This window comes from Mycteria americana, chromosome 2, assembly GCF_035582795.1.
Source record: "Mycteria americana isolate JAX WOST 10 ecotype Jacksonville Zoo and Gardens chromosome 2, USCA_MyAme_1.0, whole genome shotgun sequence".
NCBI lineage: Eukaryota > Metazoa > Chordata > Aves > Ciconiiformes > Ciconiidae > Mycteria > Mycteria americana.
The window spans coordinates 159,873,320-159,890,435 of record NC_134366.1 but is presented as its reverse complement, the minus strand read 5'-3'; positions in this window follow the sequence as shown (position 1 = coordinate 159,890,435).

Here is a 17,116-nt window from a genome sequence, read left to right as displayed (position 1 = left end):
GTGCACTGTAATTTATACAGGCAACTAACTTCTGGAAAACTTGACCTCTGGCCAGTAGAGGACAGAAACATATCCAAAGAGACCACCGAAGCAGTGACTGGTACCCAGTGGGACAGAGATGGAGGGACTAATTATATTTTTGCAGCTGTTACACCAATGCTGGAATTATATTGGTGACAAATGACTTTGTGGTGGACAGCACAGTAGTTAATACTGGAGAAAAGCTAGTCTGCCCTGTGGTCTGACTGCTTATGTGCTATTAGCATTATAAGCAGGAGTGCAAGGGTGGGTTTTCCCTTCAGGGGTCATTGCTGGTATGCAGTTTCCCACTGTTGTTCCACAGTTGGAGGCACAGTTCTCATTAAGGTGTTGACAGATGATATTCCAATGACTCAGTCCATAGTAGGGGGGAGAGAGAGAGAGATCCCGTGCTCTTTTCTTTCCCAAAACATGTCCTAGTTGTGTGAGGGGTTCCATGCTGTGCTCTGTGGTACATGGCTGTTTGTCCTAGACCTTGAAAGGCACAGCAGCCTGGGGTTTCTCTCTTCATCTGCCTCTATTAATGTTTTATTTTTCTCTCTGACTATAAACTCCTAGTAGCAGGTGAAAACTTTCTCTTTGAGTTTACAGGAACAAGCCCACCCCACTGTCATTTGGCGGGCACTGGCCACCCATCAGCTGACTGCAAAGAATATCTGTATTCTTGAAGTACTTTAAGCCTCATCATTGTTTCTTGTATCTGTGGCAAGAGATGTTTTCTTTCACCTTAACTTCATTCTTATGAGCAAAATTAATTGTGATTTATTCAGTGTCAATCAATTTAGATTCTCTAGTCTGCTTTCTTATTTACAGGTTCCACAACCCTTCCTGCATGTGAATCAGATATTGCATGCAAACACGGATGGCATGTAAAACAGGTATTAACAAGGTGGTAAGATCAGCCCTTCTGGTCCTGAGAGTTTTCTGCATTCTGGTCAGTAGCTCCCCTATGCGTGTAACCATTCATTGACTCATTCTGTCTCCTTCACGCCCTCATTTGGACATTCATTCACATAATGTATTCATCCCAAAGTGCCTTTTGCTTGTCTTGTTTTCTTATTGGTAGCTTTAGAATGATTTAAACAAAAGCGGACATACTTTATTTAGTAGTGTCAGATACGTTATGGTAGCAGCAGAAGACTTCAGGCAAGAGTATAACCTCATTCTGCTGTGCAAATACAGAGGAAAACAGTCCTTGCCCTGGATGGTTTACTATTCAGAGACTGTATATTTCACAGCAAAGAAGATAGATGAAAAAGGGACCTAATAGTTTCTGGATAAGGAGGTTGGAGTGTCCTAATTTACCATGAAAGTCATCAGCGGTATAGATGGTAATGCAGGAAAAGTTATAAGGGCATGAAAGATATATAGTGTAGATCCTGTCCACAAAAGCCATCATCTCTCGACGCAAGTCAAATGCCACTTGTGTCTTCCCAATGATATAAGACTATGTGAACTAGGGAATGGAATAATAGATAGGAAAAAAGCATAGCTGGAGGCAGATGTTTGAACACAAATCATCCCTCTAGGCTGATGCATTATTGCGGGGTTCCTGGATTGACTCATTGACATTATTTATGCAAAACTTCTGGCCACATTCCCTCTGTGCGATATTACAAGCAATACATTACAGAATGGAGGATGTCCTCTATTTCCCCAGAGTTTTCTATCCTGTTCCTGTGTAGCCTTCTAGATGTGTATCACAATTACTAGAAGCAGTATATTTCTCATTACAACCTGGAATCTATATACAACATCTGGCCATTTTTACTGACCACATTCCCAGCTAGCGCAGGCTTGGATGATGGCAAAACTCATCATCTTGCCTGATCTGTACTAATTGCACATTAGATTTTAGGCTTTTTTTCTTGAACGTTGTGTATCTTAATTTTGTTACAGAGTCTTGGAAAGTGTTTTCTAACTTGTAGGGTATCCTGTGTGTGAAACAGATGTTCAGTAGACTCTGTATGGCTGCAACTGTACTAATAACTGTTCATCAGGCTGTTCTCTGGGTGCAAGGCCAGTTGGCATGGAACAAGCCCATGTGCATACTATTTGACTCTTTTAAACTTTGAAAAAGGGTAGCAACACACATGCTGCCTACTGGAAATGATTGCTGTCTCATGTTAACTCCCAGACTGTTGGTGGTAGAGTGCTAGCTGACCAGGGTGGTCTACGCTTCTTTTTGCAATGCAGTCTTACCAGCGAGTACATCCATAACAACTGCATTTTTTTCTTTGTTCTTATGAGCAGTATCTTTGAAATGCAAAATAGGATGGAAGAAAAGAGGGCTACTAAAGAAGAAACCTCATAATCTTGTAATCCATGTCATTTTTAAAAGGATAATGGAATTTGGTGGAGTTGTTTGGTTTTTTAATTGTTAAAGGGCCTTTTTTAACATGAAGTGTGCCATGAGCAAGTGCTGTCTCCATAAGCTGTGTGAAGCGAGTGAGAAATCTAGTGTTATTTCAGTTTCACAAGTTTGTCAGTATCTGGAACAAGGCTTTTCCTGGAATGAAGATGATAATTAGTGATCTGAGATCTAAGCATGTTCTGAGGTTAGAACTCAAAAAGGCTTATTAGCAGAGTGAGCGCACTGTCAGATGCAAGATTGAGAGCATGAGGGTCTCCAAACATGGTAATGCTTGGAGAATTCGGATAATTCCCGCTTTGGATGGGAACAGCATACTTCCAGTCATCTGTGAGTAGAGATTCGACCACAGCTAGTAGCAATGCTTTTACTGAAAATAATAACAAAAGGAAGAAAGGAGCGTCACGCACACAGAGCTCAAATATCAATCTCTGCCGCTGTATCAGGCTGTTAGAGATGAGAAGTACAATGATGTTCCTTTGATAGGGGCTGCCATAGACTTGCTGTTGATGGTGCTTTAACAGGGACAGCAGAGGAGCTGTCTCAACCTTAAGAAAACTCTCATGGCTGCTTCTGTCTTTACAGATACGCAAAAAGCAAGGATGCAGGCAGACAAATTGAAAGAGTAGAGAGGCAGGATACTTTAAAATTACATGGTACCGTAGCAAAGGATTCTAAGATAATCTGACTGTTTTAAACCAATGCAATGAATTCTCAAAGAAAAGGAAAAACAGAAAAGCACAAGTCCCCATTCATGTAAAGCCCTACTACCAAGTCCTCCAAGTGGATCTTCAGCTCCTCTGCAGAAGTAGCTGAAACCTTGCTGCATTAGCAGGTGACATGATACTGTTTTTATTTGCACTGGCAGTGCTGACAAATCACCTTGGCTCTATCACTGAATACTGCGACTGTTGCAGCGGGGTGTTACCGTGGTGTACGTCCATCCTCGAGCTCAAAGCAACCATCGTGGTGCCCTTCAGCTGCAATTGCCTGCTTCCTGTAATGCAGGAAGGTTTGATCTGGATTTTAAAAGACCCCATTAAAAAAAAATTTAAGAAGGCCATAAATTTAGGTCTTAAAAACCCAAACTTTATGCTAAAAGTCAATGAAGATGTTTCCACCACGTATTTCCAATAGGGAGAAATGCACGTGTGGTGATACCAAGCAGAATTGGTTAAAAAACATATTCTCCTCATTCCCACCTCCTTCCACCTCATCTCCAGTGACTCCAAAAAAGTGATGAAAATTATTTTTGTTTGGTTTTCATTAATTTTTTACATCTGAAATGTGCAGGGTGGGAGGTGTCTTTTTGAAAGTGCTTGTCTTTTGATATATGATGTGAGGAGTAGCTACAGATGTTTTCATTTAACTGAATAGAAGCTTTTCATTAAATGAAAAGTTTTGATGGAAAATTTCTGGCCAGCACTGTCTGAATGACATATCACATAGCTTTGTGATAATAAGAGAAAAAACCTGAAGTGAAACAGACCAGAAAGTGGCAGTGTGAAAAGGAGAAGCTGACTAATTAGTTTGATTGCTCAAGCAAAAAAAACCACAGCAAAGCAAGATAACCGAACCCCTTCAAGCTTGCTATTTATTGTTCAACTAGACATTTGAAAACTCTTCCATTTTAATGCTATAAGGGCATTGTTGGCACACGTGACAAGTATTGTAGCTTTGGGGGTAAGAAGTGGGACTTACAAGAAATGTTACTTGAACCAATACTAACCCTTTTAAAGACACCTTTTTAAAAAGCATTAGCAAATACCACCCATGTGGTTATTAACAAAAGAAAGACTCAGATATGAAAATGGGTGTGCTCTCTTGGTATGATGCTGGTAACAATAATAATCCATGCACCACTGTAGAACAGAAAAGATGAAAGAAATGTACACCTAGAAGAGTAGAAGATATTCTGCAAGGAGCAGTACTTCATTGTAGACTTCTATTTTTAATTTCTAGAAGTATTATCCTTAGCTCTCATTGCTTGAGCTGAGGATATTCGGGCCCATATGTCTTTCTCACGTGCAGGTGCCAAATTACTGTACAGAAAAAAGGCATATATAAATAATACAGGAAAGGATTATGTTTTTTAAATTCAGAAAAATCTATGAAATCCTTTTGACAGAATGAAAGTCTGGGTCTAGAAAGAGTGCTTACAGATAAATTCTGTGCCCTGTTGCTACTTCTGCAGCTGAGATTAAATGACTTTTTAGTTTCATTTAGGAAGATTATAATTTACCAGCATGTGTTCCACACACTATATCCTTCCCTTGGACCAGTAAATACACGTCTTTCAAATATTCCTTTTTGTTCTGTCAGCCTGTGCACATCTTCCCACCAGAGATGCAACACTGCCATCCCATCTTTCTTCTTAATCTTAATATTTAATGATAGAAATGTATTTAGGAACGCTGCTTCCATTAGTGCCAGAAGTGACAGAGCAAACATACAGTATTAAGAGGGCGTGGGAAAAGGTCCTTCAGCAGCTGATATCTGCTGAGTAATAGCTGCAGGCATGAGGAAAATTAAAAGCTTATCTTCAAGCAAGGAAAGAAGAAAACTACAGTGCAAAGGTCAAGTCAGTGTTTCATCATTTGTCATTTAAGTTGAACCGTTTTTTCAAATCTGTGTCCTCTGATAGCATGAAATGTGAAGTTTTCCAAGTGACTTATCTTTTGTCTATATGGCACTATATGACAGCAGTGGCAGCATCTAGTGATTCATGTCTTCGGGGAAGTGGATAACAGGAGGAAAAAAATGTATATTGGGATTGATGAAAATTGTCATGGTTCCACTGACGTCAAAGAGCCAGCTATTAAGTGGCAGGGCAAATTTACATGAGCTGAGGATCTGTGCCATCCTGTATTTTATTAACTGAAAATCCTTACTGAAAACTAATGAGGGCAGAACTTAAAAAATTTGAATTCATACAAATTCAAAGCGTGAACTGCAGAATTTAAGTCTTGGTTTGGGAGACTTCAGAATGTGGGGTTGATGAACTTGGTCCAGCTCACAGTAAATAAAGGGCCCTTTCTAAGATGTATATCTTTGCTGGGATAACTATTTGAAACCCAGACTGAGAGCACATTCTTCCTGTGTTATCTAGCTAACGCAACTTTAGTGGGAGAATTGTGGCTTCTTTACAGGACACCTAACCACTGGTGGGATCCTAATAAGGTATGATAGAGAAAAGTCTTTCTCTAATTTTAGTTTCTTTTATTTTAAAAATATTTTTGCTTATGGTTAAAATTCTTCAGAATTAATTAACCCCATAGTTCGGCCTTCCATGACCAATAGAGTTTAAAAGTTGTAATGTATCAACTAAATTAATTAACACCAACCCAAGTAATATATTTCAGATATTAATCACATCAAATCTGCAGGCTAAATGGGAAAAAATGGCATTAGGGACAGGAGTACAGCTACCGAAGTAAAGGAAAACACTGCATTGAATCATTAATGGCCTAAACATCAGGTCTGAAATAACAGTGCTTCTCAGACTCATAATCCCAGAGGGACCAACAATCTTTCATCCTTCTAGAGTAAATATACTAAGAGTCAGCAGTTTGCTATACCCGGTCTTTAGCATTAGAATTTAAGTATCAAGATCTTGTGTTTCATGTGAACAGTACAGATCTTATGGGAAGAGCGCAGTTTAGTTCATCCACTTTGCCATTATTTTCACCAGTTTTTTATCTACATATCCTTCACCTCACTTTTGATTTTTCAGTGGTGCAGTAAATGTACAGCAGGAAGGACATGGGAACTCTAAGCGCAAAGCAGGAATCCAGGCTAACGGCCGTGCTGGCGGCTGTTGTACTGAAAATACTGAAATAATGGTGCATACAAACAGAGGTTAATTAATCTGTTAAACCGCTTTAGAGAACATGTTGATATTTTTGTACTGTGCATATACAAAATTGTTTATATTGACTAATAGGTGATGCGTTGCATCACTCCAGCTGTGCATCCACAGCATGTTTTTGTTTTTTGAGGGAACTTCAAACTCAGTTTCCGTCAACATGCAAATGTTTTTGCAGTCCCTTAATATGGACATAAATGATGGATGCAAACACATATGCAGTCCCCAGTACACAGGACGTCACCTGAATCTCCCGGCTTGACACCTTTCCCCATTGTTTAGGACCATATTAAGGTCAGTGGAAAGCAGCAGCAGTCTTTTACACATGGTCTGAGGGAACAGAGTCAGGTTCTTACTGGGATGCTTTTGGCAGATCCTTCTCCTGACCTCAGCTTCCTGTCACGTCCAACAGGGGCAGTTATTAGTGTCTCTTCTCTTCTTTGTTTGTATCCAGTCTCTCTATGTTAATCTACTTAAAAAGGTTCAGTGACCATTTCCATGCTAACGATTCATAAGTCTACCTTTAATGAATCCCTCATCTCAGCTGGTTTTATTGGCTCTCATCCAGGGAAGTACTTAAGCATGTGCTTAGCTTTGAGTTTATTGACATTCCAAACTCAGGCCAACATCACACTTTGGAGAGCTGTCAAAATAATAACTAATTTTATTATTGAAATTGCTGTGCTTTGTGCTGTAGGGTTGACACAAAAATCGGATTAGTATTGACCCTTCTAAATAAGGGATGTTAGAAAGTCATTCAGCACATAAGTGATTTCTGAAAAATTGAAGAAACAGACAACATAAATACATTTAAAATGAGTTATATGCAGCTCAATGTTACATCTTAATAATGTATCCAATACACAAATCTACATTTAGGAGAGTGTGTTTATGAAAACATATGAACCATATAAGCTGATATTACATATTCTGTATTGCATGTTAAATGTGTATGTGGTGTGTTTGTCTGTATGTTTGTATGTAGCTGTGTATCCATATGAAATGTATACGTCTACCCAGTCATCTTTGTATTGTAAACCATCATATTAAAAATGTAGATGAAGAAAATAATTCTTTCTGACCCCTCATGTATTTTAACTGCTTGACTAAAATCCTGAGAATTGTCTGAACAAGACTGTTTGCCCATCTGTCTTCACACTAGGAGAACGACAGCAGCTCATGTCTTATCTTGTCTGTTGGTTATTTAGTAAATGTCAGCAGTATAATTGGTCTATAGGAACTGTGCTACTGCTGGTAATGTTCTGTGCACTGATATGTATACCACGAGAAGATGCCAATGTACACTGGTGTGTTTATAATGGGGAGAACATTTTCAGAATGAACTTAACTGAAGTGTTCCTTAGCTAAAGGAGAAAGGAAAAGTAGAAAATAACTTCAGACAAAGTGTTCCTTAGGCACAGATAGGATCCTGATGTGACCATAAAAGGCAAGACCTAAATTTGAACACAGCCTTCATATGAGCGTGAGAGCCAGGAACAGATTGGCTTCCTGGCGAACAGTGAGTGAATGGCTTCAGCAGCCTCTCCTCATTATGTTGTTCCTGATGTCGTAAACTTTGTTATAGTGATAATTGCTGCTTCTGGATTCATAAGTCTTCTCGGTGTTGGATGAAGAGTAGAGATCAGCTCAGGCCAAATTGCCTGGGGCTCCTGATCCTTGTAACATTAAGTCACAAGATCTGAACTGGAGTAACCTTCTTCCTTACCATCTGATTTAAAGGGTAAACCAAAAGCTAGTGGGCAATTCTAAGCTATGGTGGATACATCCAAACCATTTTGGATCTATTCTTAGGAACTAACACTTGACTAACTTAATAATGTGTTATATGGGTATTTCTGAATTCTGGATATTCACAACCAGATATCGGGTGTGGATGTGAATTTCATATTTAACCTCAATTTTCATAATCATTGGAATCAAAAGGTCAATTCCAGATGCCTCTGAACTTTGATGCCTCAGAGCTTTGTGGCTTTCTTCTGCTCAAAATCTTAAGATGAGGAAGTATGAGGTGGGAAGGCGAAAGTGATCAGAGTGACAGCTGAACACAGCAGGCCAAACAGTTGCATATATTTGAATGCTGAATCTATACTGTGATACTAACAAATTAAGCAAATATGACATATTTGCAGAATAGAAGATGAATATAGGCCAAATTGAAAGGATATTGAAAATTGTTCTCAAGTAATCGTCCTGCTGGCTAACAGAAGAAAGCCGAATGGATATGGTCGGCTGCTGGCAGAGCTCTCCACCTGCCCTTGGAGGATGGCTGTGTCCTCCTCTCTTTGGCCTGATGTTTAACTGGAGCTAGCGTGGTGCTGCAACTGTTCCTGCAGTGCAGGCACACATAGTCCCTCTTTTATCTAACTGGGCACTCTTCAAACACAGAATATGAGTGTTACAACATTTTATATCCTGAACAGAGATGGCTGGTAACAGCTGGAAGAAGAGCATGGTTGTTATTACCGTATTAGAGATCTGGAATGGAGAGTAGGTAGTGATAGGATTTCCTTGTAAATATTGGTCATCTGAAAGCTGTGGTGTGGAGACTAACCCTATTGTCCAGACTTTCCCATTAGACAAAGGAGAGTGAAGGACACCTGCAGAGAATGATGTCCCCAAGACCGCTGGTGATGCTTCTCTCTTGACTGTAGGGAACTGCTTAGACTGGACAGCTGAGTCAGGGAAGGCAAGCCCCATTCCCAGTGACGGTGGCAAACCTCCTGGAGAAGTCTGTAGCATAGTTAAAAATTGGAAGCAGGTGCCCAGAATCCAATGTCTGGAGTGCAATGCTGTTCTTTATTTTTAAAGATGAATGTTTGGTGACAAAGGATGGAAGAAGGGAAGCCTCCTGCTGAGGCAAAACTGAGGGTCATCAGTGTAGATCTGGAGCTTATTCCTGAGAAATCATACCCATTTCAGAGATTTGAAATGAATCTGAAGGCTGTATGGAAAGTGAAGAAGTGAAAAGGTGGCTGTGAGGCAGACAAAGTGTGATTAGTTAGCAGACAAGCAGGTTCTAATTGCAGTAGAGAGCTGAATGTGGCAAAACAGACCATCTCCCTCATGTTGCAAAGATGGCCTACTGTGCCATCGGACAAGGACAGAAAAAGGAGTGTCATTTAAAATAGTATAAATTGAGAAGCAGTCGCTTTGTGGGTCTGATGAAGCCACCCAGAAAGTAAGACCTCCTCCAAAGGGGATTAGTGATTTAAACACAAGACTGGGTGTCCTCCAAATGATCGCAAAGGTGAAAGGCCATCATACCATGGGAAAAATGGCACTTTGCTACTTAGTCTCTGTTCTCAGGATGAATTGCAGGCAAAGGAAAGGAGAGTGAAGATGTCGAAAAATAAAATGTCAGTAAAAGAGTAAGAAAAGGAAAAGAACTGTAAAACCATTTTAAGTTCATTTGTGATAAAATAGAACCTATTTACAGAAATTTCTACAGCAACACTCTTTCATCTGAAAAACCTTATACTCCTGCATCAGCTGAAGTTAACAGGATTCATATCTGAGTAAGATTTGATTTTTATACAGGAACATTTTCTTTGATATCATTTTGTTTGTTTTCTGGCACTGTCTGCCCTGCCATGTACTTACATTTAATTTTGTTTTCTGTGGAACAGTTTTTTTCACTACTTGAACTGTAGATGTTTCCCTTTACAAAACAGCTGACGATGCCCATATGCAGTATGGATACGTGCATGGGTACTCTGGTTTAGTCCAGTGAGGGTCCTTAAATGCAACATTCCCTTTACAGTGTGTCACTGGCAGCTCTTTTAAACTCTGCCGCTTGTCACTGGAGTGGGGACTTCACTTCGAGCTGTCCACTGTGGTCTTCACAGCCATTGTAGGTCCTTCACTTTTCTTGCACCATAAGAAGAGGAGAGTATGTAGGTAACTCTACATTACTGTAACATGAAAGCTAGTATTTTCAGAGAGGTAATCAAGGAGACAGTGGAATTCACACTAGAGAGTCCACGTGCATACAAAGAGACAGCAATATGCCAACAAAGCTGCCTCAGTACAACCATCTAGCATAGATGAGACGCAGAGACTAGTGACCTGAATTACCTCACTCAGTTTGGGGATGTGAGGATTTTGTTTTTATCAGTGTCATCACCCATACCTTGTCCAGCCTTTGTTTCGCTTCCCCCGTCTCGTCCCATAAAATGCTTAATCTGTCTCAAGGATATCTTAAGGGGACTGCTGATGTGGTTTGATTCACTTATAATATACCCAGCCTCAAATCTCTTTCAGGATGTGCCAAGTGCTCCTCTTTAAATGTACCAGCTTTTTGTATGCCAGTAGCCGGAGGTCTTCAAGTCCAGTAATTCTAAAAGCCGAGCCACCTCTGAGAGTCCTGGCCTTAGTCTGATGGGTTTTGAAGTTTGAAACAGGATCTCTGAGTTTAGCTCACCTGGTGCTAAACAAAGCACACAGGTTGTGTTGTTCAACGTGTTTGAACAGATGCATCTGGCAAAAGCCCGCACACCCCTTGCATCTCCTGCCCCTTCCCTCTCCCGGCGGTGCACTTTCAGTCCCTCTCAGGTAAGGGATTCAGTTTCCATTCCCATGCTCCCTGTATTGACAGATTATTTCAGATAAAAGAGACAAAGCAAAGGGAACAGGAATTCAGACAAGCAGTTGGAACAACAAGAGATGCATATTGCCAAATGCCCAATCTATCACCATCAGCATCACCGAATCCAACATCTTTCTGCACTTTTGAATCATAATGGGCTTTATACATTCCTCCCTCCAGTTTCTAAATCTCTTTGTCGGCCTATATCATTTTTCTTTCTAGTGGATATTATTTTCTTGGGTTTTTTCTTTGTTTCCCCACATATTTTTATGCAAGTCAGAAAAGATGTTTTGTCACCTGCAGCTAAGCTGCCAACTGAAACTGGCTGGCGTGTGCACATTAGGCCAGGAATCTGCAAGCTTCACTGGCTGCTAATAAAGTGGCAGATTGATGTTAAGATTGTCTGACTTTTAAGTCCCTATATATAGAGTCAGCCTTGTTAGCCTTATTATTTATTTATATAGTACTAAAGGTATACGTGGCACTTTACTAACAAATGAGGAGATGAAGTCCCTACACTGAGCCACTTATGGTCTAGTTTAGATTGCTATGATGTATAAAAGATTAGCGGACACATGCAGGAGTAGGGGCAAATAACACTGAGGAGGAACTGAGTCACGTAAGGCTCCATGAAAGCAGCAAAGCTTTAACACTGATGGCTTTAAGGACATCCTTCCTGGTGACTGTGGGTAAAGTCTTTGGACTGCAGCTCCAGAGAGCTGCATTTAACAGCTAAGCCTTCAACAGATCTCCTGTTCAAGCCTTAACAGTGCATAGTGTGAACTGCTGTTGTGCTTCAAAACAACGTCTTAACTATGTGCTTAGTTTTAACTTTTGGCATCTTGACTTCAGTAGACCTGTGCCAGCATACATCAGCTGAGGATCTGTCCCTAAAAATAGAAAACCACAAACTACCTACCTTAGCTGAGTTCTGAAGAGACATCTGCAATCATTTGTGCTGTTTTGCCTGATGTCACTAGGGTTTATTTGTAATTTATCTGGCAGTAGAAGGTGGAATATACCTTGCATAGCATTTCCAGGAGAGGTATGTTGGAGAGTAAATCAATGCTAACATACTTTATTTTTTTCAGCCTTAATGTTCATTTTCTTCCTCTGTTGTACAAGGCACACAATTTCAATTCTTTATTTTTTTTCTCTTGACTTGTTGACAAAGCAATGAGCCAGCTCTAATGCTGATCTCTAAGGTATGCAGGCATTCTTTTCAGCAGGCGAAGGATATGTTTATGACAACCTGTTATTCTTATCCCATTGTTCCACTTTCTGCCTTATCTGTTGATGCTTCTTTCTTCACATTAGACATTTGTTGCTGGTGGGCTGTGTTATCAAGTGCTCTAGGACATCTTAGCTAAGGGATGCATCTCTCTTGAGTAGCGTGTCAGAGGGATCTTCAAAGAAGTCTTAACAAAGGATGCATTTGAAGGCAAGAGAAGTCTGGCTATTTTAACTATGCTTCCTTTTGATCTCTGAAAGTAGATTGTGAATGTGACTGCTCTGTATTTTTATGTCGCGTCCCTTCACTCTTTTTCTAAAAGGTTATGTTAGTTACTTTCTAGTCCAAAGGGACTCTTTCCTATACTAAATGCATTTCTGAAAATGTCAGCTGAAACTCCTCCGCCCTCTATTCTTCTTTGTTTTTAATATTCTGTTTCCCATTGCCTGAATCTTAAAGCACCATCAATTTTCAGATCTTTCAAACTTTTCAGAGAAGTTTGGTGCTATTGAATGTCTTGTTTGTCCTTATCACTTTGCTCTCTGACAACAAAAGTGATTCACCTTTTGCATTTCAGAACGCGGCTTATCACTTTATTACTACTGTTATTGTCTACTTCTCTGCAGCCTCCCCTGCCCTTGTGCAACAAACAGGTTTGAAAATCTGTTTGCCAAGCTTTAGTTCTCGTACTGATTCTTTGCTTTAATTTTCACTGCTTCAATTAAAAAGCAACAACAACCCATTACTGTAACTCTGTCTCAAGGTAAACTGAAATAGAACTTATTAAGACTCATAAGCAGAATCAGCTTCCTTTCGGTTTTAGTGGGGTTTGTCTATAAATTGCCTGCTGTTGTTGAATTAGCATAGCTAGAGCTGTACAAGAATTGAATTACTGCAGATTTTAATTTTTCTTTTAAAATCTGAATAAAAATGGCAAATTAAGAAAAATTTCCATGAATAAAAATATTTCATTCTTGGTCAGATGACACATTCCTTTCCACTAAAATCAGGAATTTAATGTCAGTTGTGACTTTTTAAATTCTCCAGAATTTGAAGATAAAATGCATTTAAAGATCCAAGTGATTTGAAAAATGAAACTAATGCATTTATTGCTCCAAATAGGAAAAGTTCAATTTTTACATTGTATCCAGGCTTCTCTTTTTTTCTTAATTGCACCATCTGGTCTAATAAAATATGTTACATCTCCTTGCAGACTGATTCAGTGACTTTTACATATTTAAAAATCCTAGCTGGTATGCTGTTTATAACATTGTTATAGTTTTATCCGTGTGATAATCGGAATGACTAGTGTTAAAAAAGGTGAGAAAGAGGGATGGATTTCTTAAAAGATGCAGGAGTGTTAGTGAGGGAGGCTGCACCAGAATGTGGGAACTTCAGAATTAAGACTAAAATGGCTGTAGGGATACATGCAAATGTGTTTGCTTCTCTAAAATCTAAATACTAGTGTGGATTTCTTGTCAAGTCTTTTTATTAACCATTTTCAAGATGGCTGGTTATAGCATCTGATGGGAGAATCTCTTGATGGCTGTAATCTGCCACTTTACTGTAGTCAAGTGCTTCCCTGGGACTGCTCGATTCCATTTCTTCCCGCTTCAGACATCAGAGACAACATATCAGCAATCTATATGGGTGACGTGGCTAATCTATCCAGAAGGGAACTGAGAGAGATGGGAGGAATTTTAATGAAACATTTATTATTCATAATAAAAGTAAATGACGTTCATTTGTTTTATTATGGCTTTCCAGTCAACCTCGAGCTGATTCCTAGTCTAGTAAGCTATAATAGTGATCATTTACACAGGTGAAATTATAGAGACACACACACAAGAAAATCAATGTGTAAAACTGAAACATAGTATGAGGCTTGGCACCTTCAATAGGAGACAGTTTTCGCCTGTGCTCCTTGCATGCATACATTCGTAGGGAAAGAAATGGTGAAGAGGAACAGGGGTTTTTCCACTTCGCCATGGACAGTTTGACATACTCCCAAAATGACAGCAGAGTTGAAAGGCGGATAGATACAGGCGTGATTTCTAGTGCTCGGTGTAGCTCTTCATAGTGTATCCAGAGCACATAAAGCCCGGAATGACTATTTTAATCCAAGTAGCCTTGGGCTTACAACTTGTAAATCAGAGTCTCTACCTGTGTCATGTACTTTGCTGTGGATTAGTTAATATCTTGAAGGCATTCTGAAGTACCAGCATTCCCAATGCCTTAAATTAGGCATCATTTTGCTATTTGCAGCTTCATATTATATCATCTTGTCTTATTCCTATTCAGTCATTTTTAAAGAGAAGACAGTCTCAAACAGAAATACTCAACAGCAGGTTCATTCCCCGGGGTGTGCGGCAGCAATTGCACGTACTACCACAGAGCAGTCGACACGGAGAAGGGGCTTCACAGGAACTGGAAGTTTCTGCATGAGGAATACCCATACACTGGAAGGTCACTGCGCTAAAAGAGAGAAGACTCTCCACTGAAAGCAAACTTAGGCTCTTATTTAACACAAGTCACCAACAGTGTGAAAAAGCTAGTGAGGGTCTCAATTTGAAAGGCTCTACTAAGTTTCAAGAGGATGTACACCCCCCCTCGTTTTAAATAATGCCAAAAATAAGGGCTTTACTGTTCTCTCAGTTAATCCTGAATTTCTGTCCAATCCAGAAACATCATGTTCATCTAGTAAAATGAAGATACTTTTACCTCATCAGTCTCAGAAAATTATCTTACTATTTCCATGTTTGTTATTATATGAAATATGTTCACATATGTGCTATGTAGGAATGTTAGAATACATTGTTCATGAAATATGATTCTTTTCTTTTTTAGTTCAAGTGTGAGTTTTATCCTTATGGCCCACAGTGTGGGAGACTGTTACACATATATATACAAAGTCTGTTTCCAAGCTTGAAGGGCTTGAAGAAACAAACCAAGCCAACCAGGCAAACACATGTTTTCAAGTATTAAAAAGAAGTGTCTCCAAAGGGAAAGACAGAAATTCTTTACAGGAGGAAGGAGATGCTTCTTTATCCCTGATCTCTGTTTTGAACGTCAAATCTAAGGGTGCGAATGGGATGCAATCTGAAGGGCTGATTGCCGTTAGTATCGATATACCCGAGTTAGCTTTCAATTAGTGTGTTTGGATCTGAAGAGCTACAGTTACCAAGTGTTTATTGAGAATTTTATCTGTCTTCATGCAGCCTGTACCATTGGGCAAGATGCTGTTTGAGTACCTGAGTACAATCTTTATCTCACCTCATTGTAGAAAACAGCACTAGAAGAGACCCTGACAAGTCCTCTAGTCCTTCCTCCGCTGCTCTTCATCCTAAACCATCTCACTTGTTCCTGAAAATCGGTGTGATGAGGTCTCCAGAGTCACCCTGTGCAATCATTTCCAGTGCTTTACTCTCTTTGTTACAGCATTTTATCTATTGTCTAACCTAAATATCCCTTACGTCAATTTAAGCCCATTACTTTCTGTCCTATTCACAGTGAATGCAAAGGGCAGTGTATCCCTGCTGTTCTTTGTAAGAATGTCTTACATACCTGGAAACTGTTAGTGTATCTTTTTTCTCTCTTCTCTAGAGAAGATGAGCCTCTAACAGTAACACAAAGAGAAATAATAATAGTAATAATAACTATCAAGTCCTATTCACCGATACGTCTTTCCAAGTTATCCACTTTGTGTATCTGATGCCCTCTCCATGAGATAAATATAGAGCAGTAATCTGAATTAAAGGACAGGCTCCTATGCGATCACCCTTCCAGCATATAAATGTTGTTTGCAGCCTGGCAGAGTCCCCACAAACGCCTCCGGAGATGTCCCCAGCAGCAGCCTCCCTGTCGGAAGAGTGAGCCGGGAGTGCCACCTGGTGCTCAGCCCTGCCTGGCAGAGGAGCGGGGAAATGCCACCGGAGCTAGGAGAGGACGTGGATGGACCCTGCTGCAAATCAGCAAACAGCCTAAGAACAGCCGAATACAAATAAATTCACAGAAACAGCATATAGGAGAAATTTCTCATTGCTGTCCGAAAGTCCAAACCCTCTGAGTTTCATTTCTTGTTTTCAGTAGCAGCAGCTACCTCTTCTTCATGACCCAAGCCGTGGAAGGCTTTTCAGAGCTAAACGTTTTCCTAATGAATTTGAAGTCAGTATGAGACACAGACATGCAAGCCTTGAAACAAAGAAAATCTCCAGGTATAATCTCTGCCTCCCACTTTCTGATGTCAAGATCTTATTTTAAACAAAGTTTACTTGACACCAATTAAGCAAGCAAACAGCTGAGGAAAGTAAGAACTGTTCTGAACTTTGTAGTCTGTCTCAAGTAGAGCAGAAAACTTCCAAGAGGTTTGATTTGGCCTAGAAAATTACAGAATATCCATGTTTTCCAGCTTCACCTGGTGGGTCATGGGAACGCCAGGCTTAATACCTGGTATTCAGGTTATGGTTACAGTTTCTAAAAGAGAATAAATTACTGTTCCTATTGACAACACTCCAACAGGGGAATAATAAACATAACTAGAACTGGCCAATAATTTCTGTCAGAAAATGCTGATTTGAGTAAATAAAAATGCTGATTAGATGTATTGGTGTCACGGTTTAACCCCAGCTGGCCACTTAAGCCCCACCCAGCCACTCGCTCACTCCCCCCCCGTGGGATGGGGGAGAGAATCGGAAGGGTGAAAGTGAGAAAACTCGTGGGTTGAGATAAAGACAGGTTAATAGGGAAAGCAAAAGCTGCGCACACAAGCAAAGCAAAACAAGGAATTCGTTCACTGCTTCCCATGGGCAGGCAGGTGTTCAGCCATCTCCAGGAAAGCAGGGCTCCATCACGCGTAATGGTTACTTGGGAAGACAAACGCCATCACTCCGAACGTCCCCCCCTTCCTTCTTCTTCCCCAGTTTTATATACTGAGCATGACATCATATGGTATGGAATAGCCCTTTGGTCAGTTGGGGTCAGCTGTCCCAGCCGTGTCCCCTCCCA